Source organism: Pelecanus crispus, chromosome 8, assembly GCF_030463565.1.
Source record: "Pelecanus crispus isolate bPelCri1 chromosome 8, bPelCri1.pri, whole genome shotgun sequence".
Classification (NCBI taxonomy): domain Eukaryota; kingdom Metazoa; phylum Chordata; class Aves; order Pelecaniformes; family Pelecanidae; genus Pelecanus; species Pelecanus crispus.
In genome coordinates, this window is record NC_134650.1 from 46,046,652 (window position 1) to 46,063,952 (window position 17,301).

The 17,301-nt window shown below is 63.3% G+C and overlaps 1 protein-coding gene across 5 annotated transcripts in view; it reads right to left on the reverse strand.

Annotated features, from left to right (window-relative positions):
• FBXO31 (F-box protein 31) overlaps nt 1-17,301 on the reverse strand; it is a 313,905-nt gene that overhangs the window by 192,150 nt on the left and 104,454 nt on the right. The window lies entirely within an intron of this gene.

The following is a 17,301-nucleotide window of genomic DNA, read 5'->3' on the forward strand; positions in this document are numbered from 1 at the left end:
CAACAACAGCCAGGTTTCTGCCGCAGCCCCTCTGCCTGCAGAGCTTACCTCCAGGAGACCCTCCCGCAGCAGGCAGGACCACAGGCACCTCCACAGAGCAGCACCCACCCTACTGCTCCCCAACACCAAGCCAGCAGCAGAGGCACCACTCCACCCAAAATACCGGAGCCTCCACCCTCCTGACGAGCCTCACATGTGGGGTTCCCTCGTTAGCACCTCCAAGCTGCTACAGAGGGCACCTGAGCCCCTCCTGCTCTTGCTGCCCTGCTAAGAGAGGGGGACATGGGGGTGGCTGGTGAAATTTGGTGCATTTACCCGGTGCCTCAAACGTTGAGCCGTCTGCGTCAACCACCCGCAGGCAAAGAGAGTAGCAAAGCACCAGCTCTACGTGCAGGGGAGCGTCAATCCTGGGTGCGTGGAAAAGCACGCGCGCTCAAAAAAATGAAGTCGCAGAGCTGCAAGGAGGAACGGGGAGATGGTTTTAACCCCTCGGGCTCATTCCCTCCTGCCTGCTCCCATCTGAACAGGGACCTGGGCGTCACACAAGGCTGAAAGGCTCGTCCAGGGTGACCTCCAGCAGGCAGCGTGGCTGAATGAGGGTACAGTCAAATTAGCCAGGCGCTCTACGCAAGCATCAAGTCATGTTTTAAGTAACCTTGATGTCTGGGAGGTCTCAGCTTGATGGGAAGCGTGTGGAGACAGGGAGGGAAAAGGCAAGGGACCTGCCGGAGTCAGCACCGGGACACGGCAGAGCCCGGCGAAGCGAAATGGTCGTGGCAGGTGCCTCCCCAGGCAGCTCCCGGGTGGAAGAGCTCTGCCTTGCCTCCTGCCACCCTGCCCCTTGCAGCAGCCCCTTAATTTGCTCATTAGCAAACCCGGGAACAAGAGGGAAGAACTGAATAGCATCCCTTCCCTGGGACACCCTCCGCATCGTCCTCCTCCCCCTCCGCCTTTCATACTCCCACACAAAAGCTTTTCAGAGCCGCTCGGGGCGAGACAGGGCTGCAGGCAGGAGCCCAAAGTGGGAGTTTGGGGCTGGGGCCAGCGGGGACGAGGACTGGCACGCTTGAGAAATGCCGGAGGGGCACTAACGAACCCCGCAGGAAGCATCCCTGAGCACCCAACGCTGGCATCCGAGCTGGGACAGAATTGCTGTCCATAATGCCCCCGTGACGTGGCCTGGGGATGCTATCGGGGCGTGAAACACCGGCTGGGGACATGCGGATGCCACCCCCCCTCACCAGCTGCACCCATCAGCCCAGCATCACCCCCCGGGTTAGCACGGCGGGATGCTCGCCTGCCTCCCGATCCCTCTGCGGACACCAGCCGGGGCTCTGGCACCTTGCAAATGCCAAGAGACCAGGGGACGGACAGACGGCAGCGTGGCCGTGGCCGCATGGGCATCGCACCCACACAGCCCCGCACCAGCTCCGACACCCAGAAAGTCCCCACCACCTCAGACCGCTCCGCGCACAGCAAGACGTCTTGGCTGGAAGCAGACCCCCATGCAGGCGAGCCTGAAAATAAATCATCTGCATCCACGAATGACCTGCAACGGTGTCGGGACCGTCCGGCTCGGGCCGATGGGGCCTGGGGGAAACCAGCCGAAAGCAAAGGCTTCCGGAGGATTTCCCATCGCCTGTGCCAACCCAACCTCCCATGCCATCCCGGCATCCTCGGCACCGGCGCTGCGCACCGACCCTGCGGTGCGTGCGGCTCCTGCCCGGTGGCTTTCCAAGCGCCGTCCCCCCAGCTTGGGAGTCGGCACGGCTGAACGGAAAATTATATTTGTAACCAGCCAAGGGAGAGCGACCAGAGAGAAAAGGAGCGCTGTCTTGGAAGGGCTGGTTTACATTTCTAAAGAAAATGCCAGCGCTTCGGAGATCCGCAGGGTTCTGGCTACAAACGGAGCCGAAAAGCTTTGAAAACGAACTCGGGGATTTAGGATGTTGGCATTTTACAGAGCCCAGCCTGGGGCCTGGTTTGCAGATACAGAGCAGCGGCTCTCCAGCACACTCCTGCAAGCTGGAAATTTGGGGGTGAAAGCAGTGATTTCCCCATCCCACGAGAAAAGCAAGCTTGCGACTAGTAAACCTTCGCTCTGCCGCGCTGCTTGCTAGGCGCTGCCCCCAAAGCACCCTGCGTAACCCCGGTGGGAGGTGCAGAAAAGAGCAACCGGGGAAACCGGCAGCACCTAGGCAATGTCACCCAAAACAGCCCTCGGGGCTGCAGGGCTCCGTCGCGGCGGCTCGGGGGGCACGGGGGGGCTGGAGGCACGGGGGGGTGCTGCCCGGGGGTCCCTCGCTGCTGGATAACCAGAGCAGCGCGGGTGGGGGGCACCCAGCCCCGAGCCCGCACATCAGCCCCCTCCCCGGCTGCGGGAAGGGCTGGGGTTTCTCCTTTGGGGAAATCCTTTGATTAAGGCGCTTTATAAAAGCGGAGGTAACTTTGGAAGTTTCTTACGGCGGCGGCGGCCACGCGCTCCTCGGAGCTTCCCGAGGATGCTGCCGCGGCGGGCAGGCCAGACAGCCCTCCCTCCCCTCCGGCACCTCCGATCACCCTTGACGGCGAGCGGTACGGGATCAAGATTTCCTCCGTGCTGGCCCCCACCTCCCTCGCGCGGGGCTGCGAGCAAGCAGGCGCCAATAACGCAGACATATGCTTCTGCAGCAGGACAGGTCTTGGCTCTCGCCACCTCTTGGAAGGATTTTTATCCGTTCCTTTGCGGCTTGACAGCTCCAAAAGTTCACTGCTAAAGGCACCCCATCCATTAGCGTTCGCCCCCAGGGACCGGACCCAAAAGGAGAGCATCCATCTACGTCACCGCTCTACCTCCTCCTCGATGCCCCAAGCGGGAAACGCCGGGAGGGGAGCGATGGGGTCCGGGCCAACCGCCTTACCTTGGGGAGGAGAGCCGGGGGTGCCGCCGCCAGCAGCTCCGGCGGGGTCACGCTCTTGCCGGCCAGGACCACGGCACCGCACTCGGCACAGGCGCCGATGGTCAGCTGCTTCCCGTCATCCACCAGCAAGCTGTTGGCCACGCGGAGGGTGTAGAGGAAGACGGGGAGCCTGGCCACTTGAACCGCTTTTAATCCAAGGCATCGCTTCTTCTCCTGCCGGCAGAAGAAGCAGACGAAGGTCTCCACTTTGTATTGCCGGGACCAGGCGCTGCTGGGGTGGTGGGAGTTCCTGCCCTCGTGCTGCAGCCACTGCCCCAGCAGGTCATGGTAGCAGAGGACGCAGGTGGCCACCAGCCCGGTCGAGTCGGCCGGTCTGGCCCGCGGGGCGGGCGGGTAGACCGTCAGGAAGGGGAAAAAGGGCTCCTTCTCCCCGAATCGCCCCGGCGGGTTGACGTTGAGCTGGAACTCCTTGCCGGCTCCCAGCTCGGCCCCGCAGATGTAGCAGACGGAGGTGGGACCGGGCTTGACGGCGGGGTGGGCGGCCAGGCCGCCGGGATCACCGGCAGAGAAGACCTGGTGGTACCTCCCCAGGAAGCTCTGCACCGAGGTGATGAGCTCCTCGTTGTGGCAGGCCCTGTACATGGCCCACAGGTCCTGCAGGACCCCGAAGCACTTGCGGCAGCTGCTCACCTCCCAGTGCTTGTTCAGCCCCTTGGCGCTGGGCGGGCAAGGCAGGAGGCTGAGGAAGGGGAAATGCATGGTGCTCTTCGCGTTGCCGTTGGTGATCTTGGCCGCCACCGGCCTCGCCTCCTTGCCGCACTCCTCCCCGCAGAGGTAGCAAGCCTCGGGTGCCGGCGGGGCGCCCGCCCCGTCCTCCTTCAGCCCTCGCCGGCCCTTGGCGGGCACGGCGCCGGCGTTGAGGGGCACCATGTAGAGCCGCTGCAGCACGGGCACGTTGGCCAGCTCGAAGCTTTGCCACTGCTGCATGAGGGAGGCGAAGCAGCAGGGACACACCAGGGTGCTGCCGGTGGGCGAGAGGGGCTGGGCGCCCGGCGGGGGGCTGTGCAGCCAGAGGAAGGGGAAGAAGGGCGCCGGCGAGGTCTTCTCCTGCTTCTGCACGTGGACGCGGTGTTGGGCGGTGGGTGCCAAGGGGCTGCCGCAGATGTAGCAGGCGGTGCCCGCCGCCCAAGCGGGCCGCTGGCCGCCTTCCTCCTCCTCCTCCTCCTCCTCGCTGGTGATGTTGATCTCGCTCTCCTCCGAGGAGCAGCAGGCCGGCCCCCGCTTGCCCGCCGGGGCGGGGGGGGGGGGTCCCCGCCGCGCCGCCCACCCCCTCAACCTCCGAGAGGGGCTCGGCGTCGGAGAGCTCCGAGAGGTCGGAGCCGGCTGCCGGCCCTTCCTCCTCCTCCTCTTCCTCCTCCTCCTCCTCCTGGCCGGCGGGGCGGCGCGGCGGCGCGGCGGGGTCCCAGCCCGTCGCCCCCCGCCGCAGCCCGGCTCCCCCCGCCGCCGCCGCCGCCGCCGCCGCCGCCGCTTCGCACTGATGGGGCCGCTTGAGCCAGTACATGCGCTTCTCCACCGGCGTGCGGCTGCGCTCGAAGGAGTCCCACTGCTCGCCCAGGAAGCAGCGGCAGACGGCGCAGACCAAGGCGCAGCCCTCCGCCGAGACGGCGCGGGCGCCGGGCGCCGGCTCCTGGTGCTGCAGGAAGGGGAAGAAGGGTCGGTGGTCGCGGGGGGGCCGCACTTGAAGCTTCAGCTCTTTGCCGCGGCTGATGCCGCCGCCGCAGATGAAGCAGCAGAGCGGAGGAGCCGGGGGCTGCGGAGCCCCGGGACCGCCCGCCGCCGCCACCGCCGCTTCGCCGGCTGCCAGCGCGGCCATCAGCCGCTGCTTGCGGGAGAGCGGCCCCGCCGCCGCCCCCGGCCCCGCCGCGCTCATCGCCGCCCCCGGCTCATCCCGCGGCTCCGCCGGACACGCAGGCTCGGGGGGCGGGTTTGAGGAGCGCTCCCCCCCCCCGCCCGCCGCCCGCCTCCTCCCGCCGCGGAGAAGGCAACGAGGAAAAAAAAAAAAAAAAAAAAAAAAAAAACACAACAACAACAACAAAAAAAAACCAACCCCACCAGCACCGCCAAAAAAATGTCCCCAAACAACCACCCCCCTCAAAAAAAAAAAAAAAAAAAAAAATACGGAATAAAAAGTTCGGTGCGAAAGTTTGGGTCCCGCTGGCGGCGCGGAGGAAGGGCGGCTGCCGGCCGCCTCCCGGCGCCCCCGGCCCGGCTCCTCCCCGGCCCCCCCCCCCCGCCGCGACCGGCCCACGGGGGGGGAGCGGGAGGGAGGAACGGGCCGCCCCCCCCCGCCCGCCCGCCCGCCGCCAGCACGGCTGCGGCAGCCGCCGCGGGGATGCAGAGGGACCCCACGGAGCGGGGGGGGGTGTGCAATGGGACCCCACGGAGCGGGGGGGGTGTGTGTGCAAAGGGACCCCACGGAGCGGGGGGGGTGCAAAGGGACCCCACGGAGCGGGGGGGTGCAAAGGGACCCCACGGAGCGGGGGGGGGGTGTGCAATGGGACCCCACGGAGCGGGGGGGGTGTGTGTGCAAAGGGACCCCACGGAGCGGGGGGGGGTGTGCAATGGGACCCCACGGAGCGGGGGGGGTGCAAAGGGACCCCACGGAGCCGGGGACAGGGTGCAAAGGGACCCCACGGAGCGGGGGGGGGGTGCAGAGGGACCCCACGGAGCGGGGGGGAGTACAAAGGGGACCCCACGGAGCCGGGGGGGAGTGCAAAGGGACCCCACGGAGCGGGGACAGGGTGCAAAGGGACCCCACGGAGCGGGGGGGGGGTGCAAAGGGACCCCACGGAGCGGGGGGGGTGCAAAGGGACCCCATGGAGCAGGGACAGGGTGCAAAGGGACCCCACGGAGCGGGGGGGGGGGTGCAAAGGGACCCCACGGAGCAGGGGGGGTGCAAAGGGGACCCCATGGAGCGGGGGGGGAGTGCAAAGGGACCCTGTGGGGGGTCAGGGGTGCAAAGAGACCCCACAGAGTGGGGAGGGGGGTGCAAAGAGACCCCACAGAGCGAGGGGGGGGTGCAAAGGGACCCCGCGGGTGGTGGAGGGTGCAAAGGGACCCCACGGATTGGGGAGGGGGGTGCAAAGGGACCCACGAAGCAGGGAGGGGGGTGCAAAGGGACCCCACAGAGCGGGGAGGGGGGGTTTACAAACCCACCCCAGCGAGCGGGTTTATAACTGGCCCCACGCAGGTCCCCAGCCCCCCCCATGCAACACCAGGCGTTGTTCCCTCCCCCTCCATCACCTCTCTTTCACCCACAGCCCCTTCCCTACACCACGGCCCTTTGTGCAGCTGCCCCTTCCCCAAACCAGCGTGGAAAGGCACCGTGTCCGGCTTCACGGCAGGACGGACCCCACGGCACTTCGCCCAAAGCACCGGCCACGTCCCTGCCCTTTACACCGCTGCCCGCCAGCCATTAACTCAGTGTCCCGAGCAACGCTCAGTCGTCGTCTGTCCCCCCCCGGTAATTTATTTCACATTTTAAAAAATCCTGCTGCTGTTCCAGTTCAATACCAGATTCTATTTCCCGCTCGGTCCTAAAATGCTGCATCGCTTTGCCACTCGCTGGTAAATAGCTGATGTGTTCCCAGCCGGAGTTGGCCACATTTCAGCGACGCATGCAATAATCCCGGTATATCCTTACCTGCCTTGCAGCCCGTGATAAGATTTAATGCTTGGAAAGCATTTTGCTGTCCTTGGACAATAGGCACCGCGGAAGTGCAAACTGTACCCGGGTCCGGCCACAATTAAACCTGACTTATTAACTGCCCGAGCATCTAGTCAGCATGCCCACCGGCTCGGCACGGCTCTCCCGATAAAAAAAAAAATATATTAGCAGCTGTAAGGATAATTTTTCAAGTGGTCGTTTTAGGAAGAAGCCCGCTCCCGGCGGTACTGTTGAGTTTGAGTTCGTGGCAAGTCACTGCAACATCCCCGGCCCTGTCCTTGCAAACCCTGGCCTGCCGAAGGAGGGTGCAGGATCGAACCCAAAGAGCAAGGTCGGTAATTGCAAGAGGACGCAGGGACAGAGGGACAGCGGGCTGAACGCCCGAGCCGCGCGTCGGGACACCCGGCTGACGCCCAGAAGCCGCATCGTCCCCGCTCCTTGTCACCCCCCCCTTCCCCGGTGCGAGCACGGTCCTCGCCCGCAGGGCACCCCGGTTGCATCCCCCTTGGGTTGCCCAACCCTCGATGTCATCTCCCCCCCAGCCCGCGGGTGACAGCGTCCGGCCGTGAGATCAAACCGATCGTGTGCCATCAGCTGGAGCGCGGGCAGGGGGCAGGAGGGCTCTTCGGGGACCCGGATCCAGTTTCCACGCAGATGGCTCCGGCAATAAAGAAGCGAAGGGGGGGTGGTGGGAGAGCAACGCACGAAGCGGGGAACACGATACCTTGGGAGAACTGGCTCTACGGGGCTTTTTTTCAGGGGTTTCCAGAAGACAGCGGGGCCTCGTTATATTTTATTTATTTATAGGCCTGATGTGGCGGCTGCTCTATGCACCGAGGGCGTGGGGAGGGCTGCGCGCGTCGGGGCGGACACGACTCCGATGTTCTCTAAAGGCGCACGTGGTCTCTCAGCGTCACCCCTTATTCCCGGATGGGAAGGGGCCATCCGGGCGGGATGGGGTCCCTCATCCCAGGCGGCAGCACCGGATCGGGGAATGCTTCACCCCACCCGTGCATCCTTTGCTGCAGCTGCCTCTGGTTTTTCCCCAGGGAGCAGAGTCTCGGGCTGCTCCCCCGGTTGCCCAGCCTGAGCTCCCCGGGGAGACGCGGCCGCCGGCTCAGCCCACCCTTCGAGCGCAGCCGACAGATGCTCTCCCGCCTGCTCCGCAGATGGGCGAGAAAACAACGCGCTGCATTCAAGGACCGGAGCTCAGCAGGGCCAGACACCCCCCCCTCCCCACCCTGCCCCAAAACACCAACCCTCCGCGCCACTCTTCGGCCTCTCCGGAGGCGCCGCGAGCCCCCGTCCCCCCCCGTGCCCCTCCGGGACGCAGCCTGCCTCGGAGCAGCCTCCCGGGCCTTGGCTGCGCACGGACAGAGCAGCTCATTTATCATCCTGTGCCGCCCTGGCCCTGCGGTTGCTGTTTGCAACAGAGAAGCTGGGAGGGAGAGAAAATTTCTCAAGTCGGCCTCGGCAAGAACTGAAAACATATGCCCTGGCGGCAAACGCGTCCCCCGGGGCGCGCGGGGATCGAGGCGAGCCTAGCGCAGGATTTTCCACCGCGGCTCCCGCCGGAGCGCAGCCCTCCTGCCGGAGCTGGTGTTTTAAAGCCACCCGAGGGCTGGGGATGGTGACAGCCAGGTCCGCTCCTCCGAGCCCAGTGCCGCGGGGAGAGCAGGATGCAATGCAGACGGAGCGGGTTTTGCGGTGCAGGGTGGCTCCTCTCTCCAGCTGGACGGCTGCAGTCCGGGTTCAGGAGGCAAACATCCTCGCCGCGCCCATCTTAGACCTCCTTGCTGGCTTGCAAGGCGGAATCATCCCCTTGCACAAAGGCAAGCCCCAGGGACAGGCGTCCCTTACGAGGCAGGGGCCGGACAGCCGCTGCGTGGCCGCGTTGCGTCAGGACTCGGCGCCGGTTGTGCAAGGTGCTGTACAAACAGCCCCAAGTGGCCTCGCAGTGCGGCGCTCCCCCGGCTTGCAGCAGGCGGGGGCTCGCGGTGGATACACGAGCGGCGTGCCCGATGCTGGGGCCATCCCCATCCCCATCCCCATCCCCATCCCCATCCTCATCCCCATCCCCAACCCCATCCCCATCCTCATCCCCATCCCCATCCCCATCCCTATCCCCAACCCCATCCCCATCCTCATCCCCATCCCCATCCCCATCCCTATCCCCATCCCCATCCCCATCCTCATCCCTGTCCCCATTCCTGTTCCCATCCCCATCCCCATCCCCATCCCCATCCCCATCCTCATCCCTGTCCCCATTCCTGTCCCCATCCCCATCCCCATCCCCATCCCCATCCCCATCCTCATCCCCATCCCCATCCCCATCCCTATCCCCATCCCCATCCCCATCCCCATCCCCATCCCCATCCCCATCCTCATCCCCATCCCCATCCTCATCCCTGGCCCCATTCCTGTCCCCATCCCCATCCCCATCCCCATCCCCATCCCCATCCTCATCCCCATCCTCATCCCTGGCCCCATTCCTGGCCCCATCCCCATCCCCATCCCCATCCTCATCCCCATCCTCATCCCTGGCCCCATTCCTGGCCCCATCCCCATCCCCATCCCCATCCTCATCCCCATCCTCATCCCTGGCCCCATTCCTGGCCCCATCCCCATCCCCATCCCCATCCTCATCCCTGGCCCCATTCCTGGCCCCATCCCCATCCTCATCCCTGGCCCCATTCCTGTCCCCATCCCCATCCCCATCCCCATCCCCATCCTCATCCCCATCCCTGTCCCCATCCCTGTCCCCATCCCCATCCCCATCCCTGTCCCCACCCCTGCGGCCCCTCGGGCACCACAGGACGGTGCCCAGCAGCACCCATTTCGCGGCACGCCGGCGAGGTGCCACTGCACCCTGACGAGCGGGCACGTGCTGCAGACCCCCCCCCCCCCCCCCCCCCGCCATCCCCAGGACCGGGAGGTTAATATGGAAATTACCAACTGCTTATTCCTTCCAGCTGTTGCTGTGAGTCATCAAGTGCCTTAAAGAGCATTTCAAACAACACAGTGCCTTCGAGACAGCGTGACTGTTCCCCCAGCCACCTCTTCCGGATAATCCTCCGCAGGGTCTGGTGTTTGAAAAGGGAATAGTTCTCCAAGGAGGCAATTCCCAGCCGTGCGTGGCCGGGGAGGCAGAACAGCCGCTGCCTCGCCGCGGCGCCTGACCGGGCTCCCACCTCCGCCCGTGGGCTCCCGGCGTCCCGCCCGAGAGCAAACCCGGGCGGGGAAGGGCACCGTTATCCCCGTTCAAAATCCAGCGGAGACGTATAAATGCCACCGCACGCATGCACGGGTGACCATCCCTGCTACGCCACCTGGGGAAACTGAGGCACGGGGCAGCCAGCCTGAGCAGCACGGTGTCACCTGCCTGGGGCCAGGCTGCCAGGACTCAGCTGAGGGACACCGGGGCACTGGCCTGGCGTTCAATGACCTTGAACTCTGCGCTCGACAGCTGTATTTTTCTCTGCAAGCTTTTTTTTTAAAAAAAAAAAAAGACTGATCTCTGCACTTGGTGCCGCTTTTTCAGATGAAAAAGATCAGGCTGGTTCATGGAAATAGTCAGCATATATACTTTATCTGCTGCTTTAACCTTTCCTTGTTTTGTTTTTTTTTTTAACTTTCATAATTGATTTTTTTTCTTCTATTCCTTTTGCTGGAAAAGCCCAGCCAGGTTTTCTCCTACTCGTAAACTATTTCCCCCGGTCCTTCGCGTGGCCACGCAGGTTGAGTCGAGGATGCTCGCAGCCAAGATCGCGGCTGGTGCGAGCAGGAACATCTGCCTCTGCACGGCTTGGAACCTGAAATAAAAAAAAAAAAAGATGACCCAAGAAAAGGTGCGTGCAGGCGACAGGGAGCTGCGGGGCGAGCGGAGGGGATGGAGGAGCAGCCGTCCTGTGCTGAGACCGCAGCTGTGGAGCGGAGCGTGGGGTCTGCAGTGAGGGAGGACGCGGGGTGGTCCGTGCCTGGGAGGGAGGGAGGGATGCTGCTGGGACGAGGCAGGCTGGAGAAAGGTGACTTTCGGGAGAGGAGGGGGCCACCGACAGCCGCCGCAGCCCTGCGGGGACACGCTGCGGCTGAGCCGGAGCCGCTCTGCTCCACCAAGCGCTTTCGGAGATGCTGCGGCAAAGAAATTGCTGCTCCTGCGACAGCCAGAGGACAAAGCCATCGCGGGGACGCGTTCGGCACCCGGCTCGGCGGTTGCCGGTGGCTGGGTCGGACCGGGAGCCCCAGGGCCAAGCCCGGAGGTGGACGCGAGCGTGCACACGCCTGCGTGAGTGCGTGCACGTCCGTGGAAGCCAAGCGAAGACCCAGCACCCTCAGCCCTTGCTCCGGGTCCCTGCGTGGGCATCCGGCAGCGTTAACCTCGTACCACACCTCCCGGCTCACCCTCGCCGGGGCCGGGCACTGATTCACCCCGTGGCACCAAGCCCTGCGAGGCAGGAGGGAGCCACGTCCCCTGCAAGGCACAAGGGCCGAGTTGCCTTTTTTTTTTTTTTTGTTAAGGGGTTTTTTTTTTTTTTTTTTCCTTTCCAGAACGAGCTGCTCTGCAAATGCCAAGTGCTGATGCCAAAGGGCCGTGTCAACAAAGAAGAATGAGTGTGGCTGTTAGAGGCTGCTATTAAAAAAGGGTGGAGAGGAGAGGGAGAGGGGGTGAAAAAAAAAGGAAGAAAAGGTTTGTCAGTGCAAATAGTAACAGTTTGCGCGGCAGTAAAAATTCAGGAGCAGCAGCCGGGCCCCTGCAGTGCCCTCGGGGGCTTGTGCCAGGCAAGGACTCTGCACCCCATGCCCTCCCCGGGGTCCAGCAGCCCGGGGCACGAACCCATCCCAGCGATTTGGCATCCCCGCCCCGGGCAGCACAAAGTGTTTTCCAAGCTCAGAGTGTTTTCCCAGCCCGCTCCGCTCCTGCTCGGCCACTGAGCCTTGCTGCAGGGAGCCGCGGCGGGGCTGTGCGTGGCATCGGCTCCCCGGCACGCGGCGGGGCAGGTCAAGGTCCCGCCGCGTGAGTGCCAGGAGCTATTTCTAGGCAAGCCCTGGCCGCTGCTGAGCAGGATGGGAGGGAAGGAGCCTCTCACATGACGCTGAAGATGCAACGGGAAGACGCGGTCTCTGGTTTCAGCTTTCTATTCCCGACCCGTTATTCACCAGTCGAAGATGCCATCTGCCCCGCCGGGCAGCCGCGGGGAGCCGGGGCCGGATCCACGGCTGGTGGAGCTCCAAAGGAGCCCAAGGGAGTTAGGTGCGCTCGTCCCCCTGGGAAGCAGGCAGAGGTTACGGCTCCTGCCCAGCCAAAAATTCCCCTTGGCATCGCCTCTGCCCCCCACCGATATCTGCTACCCGGGATGTCAAACCCAAGCGGATGCGGCACTGCCTGGGATGCCCAAGTAGCACGGCATGGGAAAAGGCAAAGCGAGCTGTATAAATACAGAAGGAGAGAGAAAGGAAGGCTGAACCTTTCTCCAAAATCCAGACTGAAAGTCTTTCTGAGCTTAATACGCCAGTTCACTCCATTTTGACTTTTCAAAAAAATATTCTTGCTTACTACTTTTGAAGCGCACCTCGGGCTTTCCTTAGCCCTGATTTTACTCCCGCATCAGCACGCGCCCTGCGCGCTCCACAACCCGCCCTTTTGTGCTCGTCTCAAAAGCAATGTTAGGAGGAAGGCAAACCTCCTTGAAAGGCCTGGCTTTTAAGTATTCTTCCCCCTGAAAATGAAAAATTTGGTCAAAATTGAGATGTTCCCACAGAAATTGGTATTTCCCGATGGAAAAACATTCCATCAGCAAAACGCTGACCCGCTCCAGTTACAGCCTGGTCATGGCAATGAGGCAACGCAGCTGGGAAAGGAATTAAAAGGGAGCTGGAGAGCTGCACGGCTTCACCACATCCCGCAGCCCCGGCTGCAAGCCGGCGGCAAGGACCCCGCTCCTCCCCGGTGCTTCCCGGTAGAGGGATGCGGATCGGCCGGGAGGAGCCGAGCTGTCAGCACAGCACCCAGCCAGTGGCACCCCGGGATCCCGGCACCGGTGGCTGTCACCCTGGCCCCATCATCACCCCAACCCTGCTGGCACCCCGGGATGGCTCCCCAGGGTGTGAACACCCCCGGTCCCTGCTCCCCCAAAGCCGCCTGCGGCTTATCTGAAGCTCAGGGGAGCCAAGGGAACCAGATGTCCCCAAGGATGAAGCTCTGCAAACAAACCGAGCCCGGCCAGCGCTCGTTATTGGGAACATCTTGCAGGATTTAGCGAGCTGCAGGAGGAGATTAGCAGCCCAAGGGCCGGGAGCTCAGCAGGTTCACCACTGGGGCTGCAGATCAAGGGCTGCCGCCGGTGTCTTCGCTCTAAGAATTGGTGGAAGTGCTTGTTTGGGAGGTTCTCCCGTGCCTCCGGGTGGCCAAGCGATGGACGGGGTTTGTTTTCTTTCTCTTTCGAAAGCAGGTTGGTAAACACAGGCTGGAGTGGATCAGGAATCCGTCGTCCCTCCTGCAGCCAAAGGGTGAGAAGAGAAACTTCTTTATTAGAAAGTTTTTTGTTGGCACTAACGGGGCAGGAGCCTGCAGCCCCGCAGTGGCAAGGAGGGTCTGGCCCCGCTGCGGCAAGCACCGATGCACGGGGAAGGTGCCGGCCGTGCAGGCGAGGCAGGCTCTCATCCCTGCCGCTGCGGCTTCGCCGTCCCCGCCCGGCACTGGATCCCGTCAGCCGCAACAGACACATCCCTTCGGACACAGGATGCAGCCGTCACGCCTGGGGAAACTGAGGCGAAGGGGCTCATCTGCAGGAACATGAGGCCAGACCTCCCAAATTCCCGTAACCAGCAGCTCATCCCTTCCCTGTGCCGAGCCCTTCTCCTGCCGTGCCTGTCAAGAGCCATCGCCAGCCCCCGGAACCCCGTGCCCAGCTTGGCAGGTACCCCTGCGGCCACGAAGCCCTCCGTCCTCCCGCAGATTCCACGTGGGCCGGGCACCTCCTCCTTTGCCAGCTCCGGTCTGTCCGCTTAAAGTGCGTCCCTGTGTCCTGCTAATCTCTTTCCCAACCAAACGTGGGTTTCCAGCAGGGATTCGCCCCCTCCAGCTGCACGGATGCTCCCAGCGGTCCCTGCCCCGGGGACCTTCCCACGCTTCCAGCTGCGGGGTGTTTAATGGGCAGCGCGGTCGGATGTGGGAGCATGGGTTACGATGGGGACACTGAACCTCTTGACCTGCGCTCAGGTTGTCTCCCGGGCAAGCAACATCCCCTTCCCGGGAGGAATTGCGCCTGTGTGTTTCCCTCTGACTCCTGCTAAATGCATCCATCCCAAGGGACGCACTCGCCCTGCCAGCGGAGATGAAGCCTGATCCCACCGGGCAAACACACCGGCATCCGAGGGGACTCCGTGCACGCCCGGCCCCAAATCAGGGTGCACCGGGCATGGGGTCCCCATCCCGACCTCCCCTCATTCCTCCCCGCTCTCACCCCCGCAGTACATCAACGCCAGCAACATGAACTAAAAGCAAATTTATCTAAAAGGCTTTTTTTAAATGCGTATTAAAAAAATACAGCTTCATCGGAAAGGCTTTTTTTTTTTTTCTTTCTTTCTTTCTTTTTTTTTTTTTCGGGGGGGTAGGGGGGGAAGGTTTATGCCTCCCTGGAGACCTCTTCAATAAAACGCGTTCTGGTTCTCCGAGCGTCTGACTGCAAATCAGGTTCCAGCCGTTCCCTTCCTGTGCCGACCTGCTGGAGTCGGCTGTTATTCTTGGCAGGGTGCCCCGAAGGAAGAAAAAAAATCCCCCCCCCCAAGCTCCCAGCGGCTGGGAAATGCTGATGACATGACACCTTCCAGCATTCTTCAAGGTCAAGAGGGGAGGGAGGGAAATGAAAGGGGAGAGGGGTTTTTTTTGTTGTTGTTAGCGTGGGTTATTGCTTCGCTCAGGCATTTCCCTTTGATGCTCGCTCCTTGTTACACAAGATGTTGCAGGCTCGCCGGGCCGCCCGGCGAAACGCCAGGGGTGCGAGCTCGTCCCCGCTCCCCGCCGGCGAGGGGCTGCGCTCCCAAAGGCGTTTTAAGCCCCAGCACCGCGTGCGCTCTGCTTAAACCCGGGCTGCTTTTAACCTCCTGCGCACCCCAAGGAGCGTTGCATTTGAGCCATCGCCCGCTGCCGCGCAGAGCTCCATCCTCCGGGCCCGCGGACACCCCCATGGCCCCGGTGAGGAGCCCGGGGTACCTCTTCAAAACCGCGCAAGCTAAAAGCTGCTGCCTCTGTGGCATCTCCCTGCGGCACCGGCACACGGGGTCCCCCACGCAGAAAGCCCCCTCGGCAGGCCCCGAGCGCTGCAGCGAGCTGATAGGGACACGCAGCATCCTTCGGGGTCCCCCGCCGCGGGATTTCGGCAAATAAAACTTGGCACCTCTCTCCTTGAGATCCAGCAAATCGCTGCTAATCCCCCTGCTCCCGGCTGCCAAATCCTCCTCCTCCTCCTCCCCGCCAGCCAAGGTGCCGAGCTCTTCAAGGCAAATTGCACGCAACCATTAATCCTCGCAACGAGGAATCGCCCTTCGTGGCGCAGCCGGTCGAGAGGGAGCGGGCGCAGAGGACGAGCTGCAGCGCCAACGTCACGCCTGGCCGGCGCCGGCGGCAGGGGAGGATGCTGCACCCCTCAGGTTTCAGCTGATGCCCCGACTCCGGGCAGATGCGGTGCTGCCGGAGCAGACAGCTCTGGCCGCTGCGTCCCCGCGGATGGATGCTTTTGCTCTCCCGCTTTCCCAGGCCGCGTCGGAAGGAAGATCAGAAACGACCCAAGCACTGCAACGAGGGGAAGCAAAGCAGATGCCAGCAGCGGTGGCCAGGGACCAGGAAACAAGGCAGGGACGGTGGTGGGGTGCTCCCTGTATTCGCTCGCAGGCTTGGGATGGGGTGATGTCCTGGGCTGGGGTGATGTCCTGGGCTGGGGTGATGTCCCGGGCTGGGGTGATGTCCCGGGCTGGGGTGATGTCCCCGGGGAGCCCCGGTGCTTGCTCACGACCTCACAAGCTGCATGGCAGTGTCTGCGGTTCAGCACCTACCCCGGGGCCACCACGCTCCTCCTGCTCCGTGGTCGGCCGAGCTCTCACTGGCACGCCGGTCCGTGAGACTGCCAAGGATGCTCGAGGATCATCTTTAGAAGATCATAGAAGATCACAGAATCGTTTAGGTTGGAAAAGACCTTTAAGATCATCCAGTCCAACCATTAACCTAACACTGCCAAGTCCAACTAAACCAATTAAGGGTAGACTAGACTAAACCATGTCCCAAAGTGCCACCTCTGCCCGTTTTTTGAACACTTCCAGGGATGGGGACTCCCCCACCTCTCTGGGCAGCCTGTTCCAATGCTTGACCACCCTTTCCGTGAAGAAATTTTTCCTAATACCCAATCTAAACCTCCCCTGGCGCAGCTTGAGCCCATTTCCTCTCGTCCTATCACTAACTACTTGGGAGAAGAGACCAACACCCACCTCACTACACCCTCCTTTCAGGCAGTTGTAGAGAGCGACACGAGATTTAGGAGCAGACACGAGCTCAACTGCCTGCACCGGGGACCCCGTTGCCTCCTTTACACAACACTTTTGGGCCAGGGTGGCGAACGAGCCCGTTGGCTGCGCTGGATTAGGCCAGGGCTGATGGGGTTCCCAGCTCTTTGCCGGCTCTCAGCCCTCCCTCGTGTCATTGGGAACTGGCCCGTGCTTTGCAGAGTCCCCTTGGGATTACCAGGACCACAAGCTTGCCCTGGGGCTGGCTAGGAAAGGAGCGGTGGAGGGTCCCCAGGCCACCCCAGCACCCATGCAGGCTGCAGGTTCCCCTGGAAGCCGGTGCACGGCCGCATCCTGCTCCGAGGGCTGCCGGAGGAAATCCTGGAAGGCCATCTTACAATGCAGTCCTTCCTGTCCCCGAAGGATCGCCGAGCACGGAAAAGGCACCGTGGGCTGACGGCACCGGCCAGCCCCAGGGGGATGTGGTCCTACCCCACGGCACCTCGCTGTCCAGCCCACCTGGGGCCCGCTTCCCCCCGGGCTCCCGGCCAGCAGCGCCGCTTTGTATTAAAAATACAGAAATACAATAGGAGCAGCGGGTTGATTGCCCAGGACCCCCCCAGAGCCAGAGACGCGGGCAACGCCGGTGCACGGTGGGAGGAGATGCTATCGCGGGGGATGCTCCTCTGCGCACCCCGGTCCCGCAACGCTGGTGCCTCTGTTCCCCCTCCCGGTGACATCCCACCTGCACGGCAAAGGGGAATGTCTCATTAATGTCACCAAATTAACCCCCCCACCCAAGCAGTCCTTTTGCTCCTGCCAGCCCTGCCATGCCCCCGGGGACCCGCAGCCCCGCGTTTGGGCAGGAGGCCGTGCAGGGTGGCAGGGGGTCACATCCCAGCGCTGCCTGCGCCGCGGTGACAGGCTCGGCGCGGGGCTCCCGTGTTATTGTTCCCGGTTGTTTTCCAGCGGGGAGGCCGCGAGGCCAGCTGGCTGCCGCCGGGCTGGAACAGCGTGGCCTATTTTAAACCGCTTGCACAAGGAGTCAGCAGCTCCAGCTCGGATTTTTTCCGAACTTTATTTGTCCAAACGCTCCGTGGGGAGAGAGGGAGGGAGGGAGAGCAGGAGGGGGGAGCAGCTCCCGGCTTGCTCCGCCGCCAGCAGCTCACCTGCGCCAGC